Source organism: Hipposideros armiger, unplaced genomic scaffold (genome assembly GCF_001890085.2).
Source record: "Hipposideros armiger isolate ML-2016 unplaced genomic scaffold, ASM189008v1 scaffold_981, whole genome shotgun sequence".
NCBI classification, from domain to species: domain Eukaryota; kingdom Metazoa; phylum Chordata; class Mammalia; order Chiroptera; family Hipposideridae; genus Hipposideros; species Hipposideros armiger.
Window position 1 is genome coordinate 189197 of NW_017732331.1, and position 16228 is coordinate 205424.

General features: G+C 39.7%; 1 pseudogene; it reads left to right on the forward strand.

Moving 5' to 3' along the window:
• LOC109375606 (deleted in azoospermia-like pseudogene) overlaps nt 1-12042 on the forward strand; it is a 94900-nt pseudogene extending 82858 nt beyond the window's left edge.
• Nucleotides 12043-16228: the final 4186 nt, after the last annotated feature.

Sequence of the window (16228 nt, forward strand, 5' to 3'; positions counted from 1 at the left end):
TGTCACCTGTCAGATGCTGGTAAGGCCCACCTATTGAAAGAGGCTCTTTAGGGGGGTGTGTCTTGCTGTTTGACCTGGTATTGAGAGTGCCCTCTGTGATGTGGCCCTAGGTTGACAGAATGGAGTTCAAGTGAATTATGTGACGTGATTGGTAGTTTTTAAGATGTTAATGCAGATTCAGGTTTTACACCAATACTTGGCTGTGACCCCCTTGTATAGCGTCCCAACGGCACTATAGCCAGCCTCTACCTCATGCTCACAGATTTACAAAAGCTGCTCCTGTGTGGCTGTGGTGCAGGTTTGTGGTCACTGAATACCACAAAGATTACCGGAGGGCTCTGCGGACCACCTTCTGTTCTAAAAACCCTTTTCCACAGTTTGTGGGAGTGGGGCCAGTCACCCTGGTACCCCGATTGCACCTGGCAATGCAGCTGTAGGTGGATGAGGTGGTGTCATAGGTGCGTAAAGGCTGTGGTCAATGGTTTCTACAAATTTAGTGTAATCTCAGCTACTGGACCAGTGCTAGGTCCACATCCACAGAAACAAAGCAAGGCAACCCAACAACACCAAAAAACAAATACACCCTCACAAACATGATAAGCAATGATCAGACAGGAGAAACAAAAATATATAAAAGAGACAAGAATACAAACATAAAAACAGGAGAACAAGACAGAAAAATAGTGACCAAAGCAATAACCAGATAAATAGGCCTGAGAAAACAACAAAAAGAAAATAGATGAAAGAAAAGAAGAAAAAGGAATAAAAAGATGAAAGAGAAAGAAAAGAAAACAGAATGATAAAAAATAAATAAATAAGAAAAATGGGAAAAAGGAAAAAGGAGAGGGGGAAAAAAAAGAGAAAAAGAAAAGAATCTTTGCCTGCTTTAATCTGCAGACCACTTGTTCAGCAATAGAGAGCCTCTGGGTGACTCAGCAACAGCTGTGTTGGGGGGAAGTGCCCAACGCGTCATGCACCGGCCTCCCTCTCAAGCGTGCAGTGAGCTTCCCACAATTAGCTGCAGTGTGCTCTGGGTCCGTGCTCACCACCAAAATTCTTCACAGGTTGCTATGGGCTGTCCACTGCTGCAAAAACTCTTTGTGGACTGCGGAGGTGGGGGCCAGGCACCAGGGTCTCAGGGTGACCCGGCAATGCAGCTCTAGGTAGGCAGGGCAGGTCCTCAAGGCACCACGGGTTGTGGTCAGTGACTCCCACCAAATCAGAGCAGCATGCACTCGTGCACCAGCAACCAGCCCACACAAATGCTCCATGAATGCCCCAGCCAGATCACATAGGCCCACAGCTTCCAGCCTAACACTCTCAGGAAAACTCCCAGTCTCAGCCTGTCCCAATCAGCTGCTCACATATCAGGCAGTGCAGCCCAATAGCCAATCGCCACCTGGCAACTCTGCACACACAGTGCAGAGAGTGGGGACCCAAAGCAGCTCACATGCACCCGCGTCTCAATGAGCAGCCGGTTGGAACTGAAGCAAGCCTGCCAGGTGCTACCTGGCTAGCAGCACAAGCAGTGCGGAGAGCGGGTACCCAAGGGTGCATGCATGTGCACATGCGCACACCTGCGCCAATTCCACCAGACCAATTCAGTCCCGGACCTGACCCTCTGTGTGAGGGCCCAACCCTGAAAAATGGTGCCCTCCTGTGCAATACTCATGTGCAAGCTCCAAGCAGGGTGAACAATGGTCACAAACTTCCAGTTCCTGCACCAAAGGTGCTCAGTTCAGTCCTTCCCCGCAGTGCCCTGGGCCCCTGCTCACGTAGCCACTCCCTCCGCCAGGGACAGGGTGAGTGCTTACCAGCGAGTGAGTCAGTGTGTCAGCTCCACAGGAGGGCAACTTGTTCTCTAGCTGCCCTCCACCACACCGAGTTGAGCAAGGAGAGTCCTCACTAATTTCTACTGCCAGCTATTGTGGAATTCCTCTTCCCAGCAAAGTAACTGGGCTGGGGAGCTCAGCATGGTGTCAGAGGGTCCCTCCCCCCAAAAGAGAAGCCTCTCCATCACTGAAGCGTCCCTCCTAGGGTTCGCCTCTCTCATCTCTGCCCCTCCTACTAGACTCAATGTGGCCTCTTCTTTAAATACTTCATTTGGTGTTCATCTAGTGTTCAGGGGACTTCCAAAGTTAATGTTGTATAAATCATTTGTAATTTTTGTGTAATCCTGGGAGGCAGTTGGCACAGCATCTGTCTATTCCACCATCTTACTGGAAGTCGACAGTAAACTCTTTGACACTGGCCTTAGCATTATCTTCTTGGAATATTATTCAGGTCAAAGGCAACAAAAGCAAAAATAAACAAATGGGACCATGTCAAACTAAAGTTTTTGCACAGCAAAGGGAACCATCAAGAAAATGAAAAGACAACCTACTGAATGGGAGAAGATATTTACAAATAATATATCTGATAAGGGGTTAATATCCAAAATGTATAAGAAATTCACACAACATAACATCAAGTAAACAAACAATCCAATTAAAAAATAAGCAGAGAACCTGAATAGACATTTCTCCAAAGAGAACATACAGATGGTCAACAGACATATAAAAAAGTGCTCAACTTCAATAATCATCAGGGAAATGCAAATAAAATTCACAATGAGATATCACCTCACACCTGTCAGAATGGTTATTAACAAAAAATCAACAAATATATGCTGGCAAAGATGTGGAGAAAAGGAACCCTCATGAACTGTTAACATGGGATTGTAAATCGGTGCAACCACTATGGAAAACAGTATGAAGTTTCCTCAAAAAATTAAGACGAGAATTGCCATACAACCCAGCAATACTACTTCTGGGTGTTTATCCAAAGAAAACAAAAACACTAATTTGAAAAGACATATGCACCCCTATGTTCATTGCAGCACTATTTACAATAGCCAAGATACGAAGCAACATAAGCCTCCATCAATAGATGAATGGATAAAGAAGAGGTGGTAAATAAAAGTATAAATGGAATATTACTCAGCAATAAAAAAAGAAATCTTGCGATTTGCAACAACATAGATGGACCTAGAGAGTATTGTGCTGAGTGAAATTTTTAAAAAATGAATAAACAACACAGACTCAGGGGGAAAAAAGAGAAATTTAAATTTTGTCAACAATAATTCAATATTTCATCTTAACCAAAGCTATATTTGAAGGCACACTCCAATAAGTGTGGTCTGACATAAATGGCACTGTGACTGTGCTAAGGTCCAGCTTCCTGCTGCTTGAAAGGGTTAAAAATTGAGAGACAAGGAAAGAAAAGCAGGTTTATTTAGAGTACTGGCATTCTTGGAGGACGATGGACTCGTGTCCAAAGGCCATCTCCCCATTTCTAGACCAGTCAGAAGGTTTTACAGATACACAAGAAGAACAACAAAGGAAAGGGGGAGTCAGGCAGGCAGGCCTGAGGGCTGACATCACTTCCCAGGGGCTGGTCTGGTTGAAGATATTATCTCCGGACTTGGCCATCACAGCTGGGGGCTTTATGGGTCACCAGTGAAAACTACAAGGGAGTTTCGAAATGGATTCCCCGCACCTGGATGCCTAAGAACTAAGGAATTACTTTTTTGTTGTTGTTGTTAGTGCTCTGCTAATCAACTGGATTAGTGAAGTATTTGTAGCCTTGAGAAAGGGAACAAAGCCCAGTCATTAAATCAAGCAGGGGGGGGGGGGGGCAAAGAGAAAACAGCTGAATAGTGAACTGTGAGGTGAATGAAGCTATATAGCTGAAGTTATTGATTTATTAAGTGTCACCCTTAGGACACCATTCACAGCAAGCAGTAACGACCAGCTGCAGTTTTGAGTCATGCATACGAACTCTGATGCTGAGGCACAGTTTCTGCAACCCAGTTTAAATAATGAATGTGATAAGTTTCTTAAAATTAGCTTATTTTATGTGTCACAAACTCTAAACAAAATGGCACTGCCAGGCATTGTTCTTGAAACCCTAGCCTCTTGGTGGTGCTCAGTGTCCTCAGTTATCTGAAAGGAAAAAAGCTGGAAGATAACTTAAAGAATTGTAGTCACATCATCTAAAACACAGAGCTGTGATCATAAATACAAACAGCCAAGAGCCCCCAAACCGTGGTATTTCTGAAAACAGGCACATCCGGGTGCCAGGCCTGGCATTGGGCACGTGGGTGACAGCCCAGACAGATCACTGCATGAGAGGTCACTTCTGTCAGGCTACCCTGATGCAGCTCTTGCTTCTGGAATGAGATTTCCTTTGGGGACTTTGAGTGAGCTCTTGGAGCTGCCTAACTGACTGATATGGGAAACCCACCCCAACTGGCAAAGGCACCAGAAGGGGATCAGCTTTAGGCGTTTGGCTGTCTGCTAAAGTTTCCACTTCATTCGGGGAAGCAGGCAAAGAGCTCATCCACTTTGCAAAGCTGAGAGAAGGTTTTCCAAGGAAACACAAAAGTAAAAGTCAAATTAGATTCAGAAAGTACTGCACCAAAGATTCCACGAAGAAATGCAGAAATGAAGGAGGCAGTTCTGGATCAAGCTAGTTAACACATGTGCACAATGGACCACCCAAAAGGTGGCTCTTCCTGAGCAAAACTGGCCTGCCTTCCTTCTGCCTTCCCCTGTTTGCAACTCTGGGACCAGGAGCATGCTGATATCAGCCTAGGGGCATAGGGGACCATTCTTATTCATTGCAGGCACCTAAGACAGCAAGTATCAGGAAGAATACTATGAAATTCAAAGACTTGACAGTGGCAATTATATGCAAAGCACTTTCAATGGCAAAACATAGGAAAGAATTTAACAAATGAAAACAGTCAACTCACTAATGCATTTTTATGTCTTTCTTTCACATTTGTACAATATGACAAATTCATGCACAAGTACCCTGAGAATTTCTTGGAATAATTCATAAACAAGTGGTTTTGCTGTTCTATCACTATTCCTGAAGGCCTACCATCTAAGTCTTCCTTTCCAATATCATATCCCTAGTATTTTTTATTCTTTCTGTCTCTTACATGACTCGCCTTTTCAGCTCTGTCCTCCAAATAACACCAAGTTTAGCTTAACGCTTTGACATGCATTAAAACACAAGGTTTCCTTCCAGTAGTAATATACTTGATTACTGTTTTCACTTAAGATGTGAACTTCAGAATCCTATCAGCTGGGCCTAAAATAACCTTAACCAAGTTCACCAATTTGCAGACTGCAGACTAAATCTGGCCTGCAGATATTTTGTTTGGCCAAACCAGTGATTTTTGTTTTGTTTTGTCTTGTTTTTGTTTGGTTTTGTTTGTAATTGAATTTGAATGACTTTTGGCAGAAGATTCTTTCTCAAATTCCATAGACCCCACACCCCTTTTCTCATGAACCTTGGAGGCATTTGGTTTTGTGATGCCTGCCCTATATAGTAAGTGGTGACAGCAGGCATCCACGTCTCATTCCAAATCTCATGATAAAAGCTTTCAATATTTCACCTCTAAATTTGATAAGAATCTCTGTTTGTTTGTGTTTGCATTACTTGGATTTTTTTCCAGATGCTCATTATCAGATAAAGAAGACTTTTATATTCCTAGTGTACTGTAAATCATTATCATAAATGGGTACAAATTGAATTTTACCAAATGCTTTTTCTGCCTTTTTTAAGTTGACCATATTATTATTCTCTCTTTTTTTCTGTTAATTGCTAAATCACATTGCTTGACTATCAAATGTTAACCCAACATTATATTCTCAGAATAACTTCACCTTGGTTGTGATATATTACCCTTTTTATATAGTGCTTGATTATGTTTGCAATTATTTTGTTTCTAATTTTTACCTAACTTGAAGAGAGAGCTTAGTTTTTAATTTTCCTTTTTAGAAAATAAAATAAATAATGTCCTTGTTGGTTGTGCAGGTCAAGGAAATGGTGGATTCATTGCAGAAGCTGGAATGGTTTTCCTCTCCTCTAGTCTCTGGAAGACCTTGAGTAAAATGTAGGTTATTTCATATTGTAGGAAGGGTTTTAATTTCAAATTTATATTCTTTAATAGATATAGAACTAGTTACACTTTTTTCCTTCATGTGACACTTTGTTAATTTGAGTTTTTCTAAAAATTGGACTTTTAAAAAAAATGCAATTTCAAGTTTCTTGGTGTAATGTTCTAAATAATAGCCTCTTATTACTTTCTTAATGCCTACATATGTCTAATGACATCCCCTTTTTTTCATTTCTGATATTGGCAATTTGAGTCTTTTCTCTATTTTTATCATCAGTTTTACTAGGAATTTATTGATTTATTAATTTTTTCTCAGAACTACCTTTTGACTTTATTATATGTTTGTTTTTAATTTAATTGTTTTTCATTCATAATGACTCAGATATGCTGCACCATGAGACATACTTAAGCATCCAGATGTTTGCAACCATGTGTAGAATCTTCATGAGTGTGGTAGCCACAGACTGTGACAATCAAAGTGTGTTTGTAGGTAACCTAAATATCATGAGCAACATTGTTGTCAGTGATGTGGTTTTCTGGGATGGTGAACAGCTGATAGAATCATTCTAATCAGACTAAATGCAATATTCTCTCAATTTAGTTATTACTGGAAGATTCAATATTATTAAAACTTTACAGAAACATTTTGTGTTAATATAAAAGAAGTTGGGCTCTAGGTAGATCTTTTCATCCATGTAAATATCTAGAAGGACAATTTGGAAGTCATGCAGGATGTGGGACAATTATTTGATTGAAGGATAACTTGTATCCCTGACCCTTCTCACTGAATGTCCACAGTGTTTTCTAATCACTGTGACAAGAGAAAAAAAGCCCCCTAAAATTTCCAAAATGCCCTTGGGTGAGTCTACCATCCCCGCTGAGGTATAACCACTGATATAGGGGAAAAGTCAAATGGCAGATTACCCTTACTTTTCATTGTCAAAAATGGATCTTTCTTTAACCCCTCCATCTCCACTACCACTGGGCTCTACTTTGCCTCTCATCCTCAGACATGTGGCTCACTGGGGCGTGCCCTTCCAGAGACTTCCTCCAGGCTGTATTCAGTCCATTCTGACTATGTAGTAGCATTCCTTTTTTACTGCTGCAACTATGCTAGAGCAAGATCTGCTCTCAACCTGAGTGGCATCCTTGATTTTGGCCTCTTAAGCCCCTGTGGGTATGCTTTTACCCCAATTCTTCATGTGGACCTTCCTGGACTGATTTCCAGAATAGCCTGAGGCCTTCATTCTAGCAGGTGGTCACCTGGGCATAAGGCTCCTTCCCTGGAGACTTCAGGAGATTTTCCATGTCCAGAATTGTCATCGGGCCTGAGTAGAGATACAGCAGGTCCTGATTGGGTTTGGTACTCTAGGTCATTACGTATCTCAGGAGCACTGCCTGGATTACTTGTCAGTTTTAAATTCTTTCACCCATGCTTTTACCTAGTTGCTACTTCTTGCCTCTTTCAGCCCTAAACTACTTCCTTTCTTAGGCCAATGTGGTGTTGTGTACCAGTTACAAAACTGGTGTTCTTTATCCTAGTAGCAAATTCTAGGATGATGTTAACCCACCAAATTATAGGGGCTGTAGCCTCCAGTCACATAGTTAGCTGGGATTTCCCCCATGGTGGGTCTCTGCCACTGATGGATTCAACATGTGCTTAACACTGGAGCCCTATGTTCAGGGACTTGTGACACTACCTACATTGAGATAGCTTCCTTCCTCCAAGCACACGTACCCAGATTAGACATCAAACATATTCTGATCTTCTCTTTCACACAAGCTGCTGCTTACCTACCAAGCTAAGAGGTGAGGCCATCATCATCAACAATGTAACCAGTGGCTTTCTGCTGCAAGGGCTGCTCAGATACTGACCTGACCTGATGAAGCTCCGCCTTTCATTGAAACTCCCCCTCCTGATGAAACTCCTAACAGCTATGCCCCTGTGGACCCAGAGATTCCCATAGCCAACCTAACCATGACACCAGATGTTCACCAGGGCACTGCCAAATCAGGATTGAAAAGGAATCTGACCTTTGCAAGAGCACTGACTTTTTGTTTTGTTTTGTTTTTTGTTTTAGTTATGCTTTCCTCTTTCTTGCTGTGACCCAGCAGAATTGTCAGACAGACATATGTAACTAATTTTAACATAACTAACAAATGTTCAACAATGGTTGGTCAAACTTTCCCTGAGTGTGAGTGTGGCATAACAAAACAGGACAGACCTAGGGAAAGTGTTTTTCAATATAGGATACCATTTAGATCTTCCTGTATCCAAATATTTTTCTATACTCTGAGATTCTTATTCTACCTCCCCACTTACCAGGGTCGGCACTACTCAACTATCTAATGTAGACAAATCCAAGCTGTGAGTAGAGATGCACATGTGAGTGGTCAGTTGGGAAGGTTGGCCTCATTCTAGTTTTGGCCACAGGCTAACTCCTCTTGTGCATGGAATGCTCCTAAATTAGGTGCTTGAGGTAGGTAGTGCCAATATTATATTATAAAATGAGAACACACATAGAGTGGACTCTGGAGGATATCAGCATGTATAAGCAACATAGACTCTGATTAAAACTTCTCTTTGTAAATATTTTCTTTATAGTTAGTCACTAAAAATTACAGATCTTCAGTCACCAAAAATGTATTTCTTATGCATAATCACTCAAACCAGAAATGTAACTTGATTCTGAAATTGAAACAGTACATTTTATTTGGGTTTTCTTCTTGGGAAATGACTGAATTTGGTAGAGTAGAAATAGAAATTTAGAGCTTATGAAGAAGAAACAAAGATGTCTAATGCACAAAGCACCCATTACAATGTTTGAGAAATCAAATTTCATATATTAAATTAAAAATGGCTAATTTTTGAGTATTGTATATTGGCTTTGTAAAGAACTAAGCTATATCTGAGTTACACTTTTGGCTGCTCAAAAGCTTTCTAAAATATCTGGTCAAATGGATTCATTCTCAACACAGAAATGCTTTCAGATGCACCTGTGAGGTCACAGTTTCAGACCAAAAGCACCTCCTCTCAATGCCTTTGTATATTCCCTGGCTTAGTCACCAATGGCCACACCAGATATCTGAGAAAATCTTTTGTCACTGAGAAAAAATCTGTTCAAGAGAGATTATGGACAAAAAATAATAATAATAACCTATTGCCATCAACTTCTGTGGCCTTTTCCCATTAATATGCTTATTACTAACATAGAAAAGTCTGTCATGAAAATAAGAAATTCTGCCATGTAAAGTGAATAAAATATTCCTTTTGAGGAGCACAAATTGGAATATAAGACTTCTGGTCAAGATGGCTGAGTAAGTAATTGCCGTGCTTGCCTCCTCCTATGACCACATCAAAATTACAACTAAACTACATTGAGAATAGCCAGAAGCCTAGTTGAACAGAAGTCCTATAACTAAGGATATACAGAAGAAGCCACATGGAGACTGGTAGAAGGGGCAGAGATGCAGAATGGTCTGGCCCTACACCCACATGTGGTGGTTAAAAATTGGAAGGGATATCTTGGCTGTGGGTCTGAGGAGTGAGGTGTCTCAGCCCCACACTAGGATCCCCAGTCTGGGGTACCAATGCCAGGAAGAGATGTTCCCACAATTTATGGCTGTGAAAACCAGCAGAGATTGTTGCTGAGTGAGATGGAGGGCTGCTAAAGACCCTGTGCCTGGACTTACTCACTGACAGACTCATTCACTCTCAGCTCCAGTGCTGGGGCAGCAGCTCAAAAGACACTAGGGACATACCCGGAGGAACTGAATTGTCTGGCTTTAGGGTAAAGACTGGAGGGGCAGCTTTCTCCCAGTCAGAGGTGCTGGCAGATGCCATTATTCCTTTGTTAAGCCTTCCTCTTACCCACCCTGAATGTGCAGGTGGGAGCCATATCTGAGTCTTCATCAAACCGGCTAACACAATTCACCCTGCCTTGGTGATCTCCTGAGACTCCTGCCCACCCAACTTGTGGGCCCACCCAAGCCATTTCCAGTGGCTTTTTCCATACAAATGGCTCATGCTGTGAGCTTTCCTAAAATCTCTTAAAGGCTCACAAACCCCAAACAAGCAGCATCTGGCCTTGGTACACCTTATACCTCTTGCTAAGCAGCCCCAAGCCCAACACTAGTTGAAGCTGGCCTCAGCTCCTAGCTTAGCCTCTCCCAGTCACCTCCAAGCTCAGCACAAGTGGAAACCATCTGCAGATAACTTTGTAGCTTACCAAGTGTCTCCAGGCAGGGCACAGGGAATGGCTGAACTTGACCTACACCAGACCCCCTCCCAAGAGTCCCAAGAACCAACACACTCAGTGGCAAGCTTCAGACCACCACCCAATTACCTCCACAAATGAAATGAAACACCCGAAGGGCAGACTTGGCAGGCACCAGAGCCCCGCTAAAGTGAATCCTGCTTGATAGACTCAGCACTACACAACAGCTGCTTCATTATAGTCATGGTCAGTCCTCATAACCAATAAGCCTGAGGGTCAATCCCCCCCACCCCCAATGATGTGCCAACAGCAACCAAGGCTCAACTACAACAGGAGGGCACACATAATCCACAAAAAAGACATACCTGGAGTGCATGGCTCAGGTGACCAGGGAGACTGCACCACTGGGCCCCACAGGACACCTACTACATAAGACCACTCTACTAAGATAAGTACACATAGCAGCTCTTCCTAATACATAGAAACACAGATACGGAGGCAGCCAAAATGAGGAGACAAAGAAACATGTCCCAAATGAAAGAATAAAGCTCCAGAAGAATAACTAAATAAAATGCAGACAAGAAATATACCAGATGTAGAGTTCAAAACACTGGTTATAAGGATGCTCAGTGATCTCAGGGAGAACTTCAACAAAGAGATAGGAAACATAAAACTGGAGATTGAAACATAAAAAAGAACCATTTAGAAATAAAGAATACAATAACTGAAATAGAGAATACATTAGAGGGAATCAACAGCAGATTAGATGAAGCAGAGGACTGAATCAGCAATTCAGAAGATAAGTCTGAGGCACATTCTTAGAGTCAAAACTCAACCATCTCCAGAGAGGGCAGCACCAAGTCCTCATCAGCTATGACCAGCAAAGGCTATGTTTTACCTGAAGTCAAAATCATGCCAAACACTATTTTTGTTGGTGGAATTGATGTTAGGATGGATGAAACCAAAACTGGAAATTTCTTTGCTAGATATAGTTCAGTAAAAGTAGTGAAGATAATCACTGATTGAACTGATGTGTCCAAAGGCTATAGATTTGTTCCCATTTATAATGACGTAGATGTGCAGAACATATTAGAGTCACAGGTAAATTTTCATGGTAAAAAGCTGAAGCTGGGCCCTGCAATCAGGAAACAAAATTTATGTGCTTATCATATGCAGCCACATTCTTTGGTTTTTAATCCTCCTCACCCACCACAGTTTCAGGGTGTCTGGAGTAATTGAAACACTGAAACTTATATACGACTTGCAACCATTATGAATCCTATAACACAGTATGTTCAGGCATATCCTCCTTATCCAAGTTCACCAGTTCAGATCATCACTGGATATCAGCTGCCTGTATATAATTATCAGATGCCACCACAGCAGCCTGCTGGAGAAGAAAGGAGTTACGTTATACCTCTGGCTTATACAGCTGTTAACTACCACTGTAATGAAGTTGATTCAGGGGATGAAGTAAGTGTTACCAAATGAATGCTGAGTTGATGAGGCTTCTCCATCCTCTGGAAAAGTCCCACACACAAAAAAAGATCTGTGTACCAAAGCACACAATGGTGTTATCTTGTCTGTGTAATCCAGAGAATAGACTGTGAAACGTTTGTTATTCAAGATGATTACATCAAGGATAAAAGAGTGCATCATTTTTGAAAAAGTCACACAGTGCTTGAATCTGTTTGGTCCTCTCTATTAACTTTCAAGTTTCATGGGAACTTGCTGGTGTTGAATATTAAGAAGAGACTGAAAGTTTTTCACTATTATAGAAATTTAATTCTGAATATTGATAAATCACATTCAGATTATACAACTTGTATTAGATTGCCTAGTTTTGTTTTTCATTGGAACTGTTTTTTGAATTAGATGTCTATTTAGAAACTGGTTCTATGTTGAATATATAGTTGAAAGTAAAAAATAATTGAAACTGAAAGGAATAACTTTAAGATTTACCTGTAAGAATTTTGTTAATTGAAATTAACATTTTAACAGTTTAAAGGCAAATGCTGACTTTCAAGAAAATGTTCTAGAAAACTCACTATTTTGAAAAGTGAGAATTTTAATAGTTAGAATACAAGTGTTTTAGTTTTCTAGCAAGTACCTATGAATAAAAAAATATTTATAATATTGTGCTTTACATTTATGCTTTATCTAGAAATTTACCACAAAAACAGATTTTTAAAAAAACTGCATGTTTAATAGAACTCAATACATAGTTAGCTTTATTGAAGTCTTCCTTATCTAAACCCAGTAAAACTGATTGATTCTAAACAGTCCAATTAGTGGGTCTTATGTTTACTAGTTGGAAATATTTTATCCTTTATCTAGAATCCATACATAGATATTGTATTTCATTGGAATGGTAATTAGGATAACTAAAATTCTGAACCTAATTTTTTGTTTTAGATTTTATTGGGGAATTGGGGGAGAGGAACAGTGTTGGGGAATTGGGGAAGGGGAGCAGCCAAACTGTTGTCCTTCAATCTTAGTTGTGAAGGGCGCAGCTAGCTCAGCTCCAAGTCCAGTCGCCATCTGGCTGCTGGTCGGCAGCTCATAGCCACTCAGTTCAGGATGCCGTGTTCAGTCTCAGTTGTGGGTGGGCATAGCCCACCATCTCATGCGGGAGTCAAACTGGCAACTTTGTTGTTAGGAGCCATCTGAGCCATCCTGCCACCTGTTGGCAGCTCAGCGGTGGTTCAGCTCAGGAGTAGCTCACTGGTCCATGTGGGAATCGAACCGGTGACCCTGTTGCTCAGATCTCGTGATCTTAAAACCAACTGAGCCATTCGGCAGGCCCTTATTTTATTTTTTTTAAAGAATCCAAAACAAACTAAACTTTACGAGGTATATAAGCTACTTAGTGAATATTTTTTTTTATTTTTTTTCCTTAAAATGCTGAACTTAATGGCTGTATCTTAACTTTTGAAAAATATTGGTAATAAAGAATGTTGAAGCTTAAAAAAATGAAAAACATTTATGTTCAGATTTGCCACCATCACCATCATAACTCACTGTTTTACATAGTAAGCCCTATACATATATTTTTGTTATTTGCTGGCTGTAGTAGACAATGAAATCTTGAGTCCCATCTATGTTATGTCTTCTGCTAGCTAATTATAATATTAAGGACTCAGGTGAATGGCGTTTATTCTTAAGAAGAAGATGAAGAGGAAGAGGAAAAGTAAGAAAAAAAAGGAAGAGGAGAAAGAAGAGAAGAAGGAGGAGGGGAGGGAGAGGAGGATGAAAAAGGTTAAAATTTGAATGTAAAATATTCCAACGTTCTAAAAATAGAGAAAATGGATACATATGAACCCATATTTGCCAGATTTATTTAGATTTATTTTTCAGGAATAAAATGCTATACATATAAAAATAGGTATAAATATATAAAAGTATTGCAATACCAAATGTCATGAAAAATGTGAATCAAGGAAAAGCTAAGAAGATGGGAAATGTTACCCATTTCATCAACTCCAAAAATATAATTTATTTTAAAAAGCACTCCAAAAAAGAAAACAACCTGCCAACACAATACTTTTTATCACTTGTAAATTTTATTTTTTATGTATTAATGTTATATATATATGTTATACATATTAAAATGTCATAAATATTGCAAACTCTAATTTTAGATTTATTAAAGAAAGATTTTTAGAATGTAGCACTCCTCTTGTGTATACAAAAAGAAAGAAAATAAGACAAAATAAATTGGTTTTGGCATTTCTTTAAAAAAAGCACGAATTGGGAGATTAGGAAGGGGAATTTAAAACATCCTAAGATTACAGTTCTCAGAATTTTCACACATCATATTTTCTTAGTATAAAAATATATATCTGGGCTTGCCAAGTGGCTCAGTTGGTTAAGAGTTGGCTTAAGAGCGCAAGCTCTGAGCAACAGGGCCGCTGGTTCAATTCCCACATGGGCCAGTGATGCTGTGCTCGAGCCAAGCTGTCGCTGAGCTGCCAACAGGCAGAATTGCTCAGCTGGTGTAACAACAAGATTGTCTGTTTGATGATGGGCTATGCCCACCTGCAACTAAGACTGAACTCGGCATCTTGAACTGAGCTGCTGCCCAGATGGCTCAGTGGATAGAGTGTGCACTCTTAACAACAAGGCTGATGGTTGACTCTCACATGGGATGGTGGCTACACCCACCCGCAACTAAGATTGTAACACAGCACCTTGAGCTTTGAGGCCACCAGCTGCCAACAGGAAGCCACATGGCGACTAGCGCCCTCCACAACGAAGCCTGAAGAACAACAGTTCCCCAATTTCCCAACACTTTCCCCTCCCCCAATTCCCCAATTATATATATATATATATATATATATATATATATATATATATATATATATATATATATATATTCTCCAAGATACATATTTATAAGCAAAAAGAGCCAACAAAACAAATATGCAACAGTAAATTGGTTAAGTACATGAGTTCTCCATATAAGAATATTGTATTCACAGTTCTTAATGTAGATCTATACTAAATGTCACTGAAAATAGTCACAAAAAATGTCAAGTGAAAAATATAAGTTATGGAACATACATGGTTGGTCAAATTTTTATAAAAATATATTTATTCATACAAAATTTGGAGATACAGCTATATATAATAATAGTGATTATCTCTGAGTGATGGGGTTTTAAGAAACTTTTTTCTTTACTACTTCTAATTTTTCTGCAATAGACTTGGATTTATTGTATAATAAATATTCTAAGTACAAAAAGTATATAACATTTCCAAGTGTCCCAGCCTCTAGTAAATGAAGTGACTAGGAGGAGAGAAAGTTGGTTTACACCATTGTAGAGGGCTTCATGGTCTTTCTAACTGTTGCTTAAACTATCTGCAATCTTGCTTTGGAAACTTCTGTCTACATTAAATGCCAGATGGTTTGATGGAAAACTCTTGTTGGCCTTAGCTTTTACCGTAATTGAAATGGGTTCATTTTACCATGTAGTTTGAATGAAACTTACAATCTAAACATGGCTGGTTATAAGCATGATTTGAGGTTATGTGCATTACGACTGCATCAATGTGGTTTAAACACTTTATTTATTCACTGCTGTTTTTAACTGTAGAAGACAAGAGAACAGGAAGAGAGGCCATCTCCTAGCTCAAACCATGAATGGCTACAATATGGCATATTTAGTATTCTGTGTCCATTAGCACTGAGACAGGACTGTGTTTTCTCTAATAATGTAACTCATTACACTTAATTTTGCATCCTTCTTAGTTAAGTTATCAGGGTATTAGAAGATTAAAAAAGTACTTGAGTCTCTCTGACACATTGCTATACAAACAGCTTTTAACATTTAATAAAAATTGTTTTAGCATAAGAGAAAAATTAATTAGTAATTGTTGACTTGTTTAAGGTTTTTCTTCATAAGAGATTGAGCTGGTAAACTAGGCGAGCACTAGAAGTGGTGTTTACATAAAGGAGGGAGATGTCTAATACTCAAAGGCAAGTGGCAGAATTTGCTGATCATAACGAAAACAAAATGTGAAAATGACTATTCTTCCACATGTTAATTATATACTATAGGCTAAATGTTTTAGATATTATCTTTAAATACAACTAAAATCTGGTTTAACAAATGAGGGAACCATTGTATAAACAGCACAATCCAACAAGCCAAGAAATGGCTGAGTCAGATGCTTTCCATGAAACTGTAATGCCCCTATAATTCTACCATGCCTTTATAGTAATCTTTATGCTTTTCACAGTGTCGCCACATAATAAATACTGTATTTGTTGACTGATTATGACAATCAAAAGAAGTGTTTATCACAGAAACAAACTCGTAGATACAGAGAACATTTTAATGGTTGCCAAATGGGGAATGGGGGGGGGAGGAGTGGATGAAAAAGAGGAAGGGATTAAGAAGTACAAATTGCCAGTCATAAAAACTGAAAAAGAGGAAGGGATTAAGAAGTACAAATTGCCAGTCATAAAAACAGTCATTGAGGTGTTAGGTACAGCATAGAAAATATAGTCAATAATATTAAAATAACTATGTATGGTGTCAGATGGATATTAGGCTTA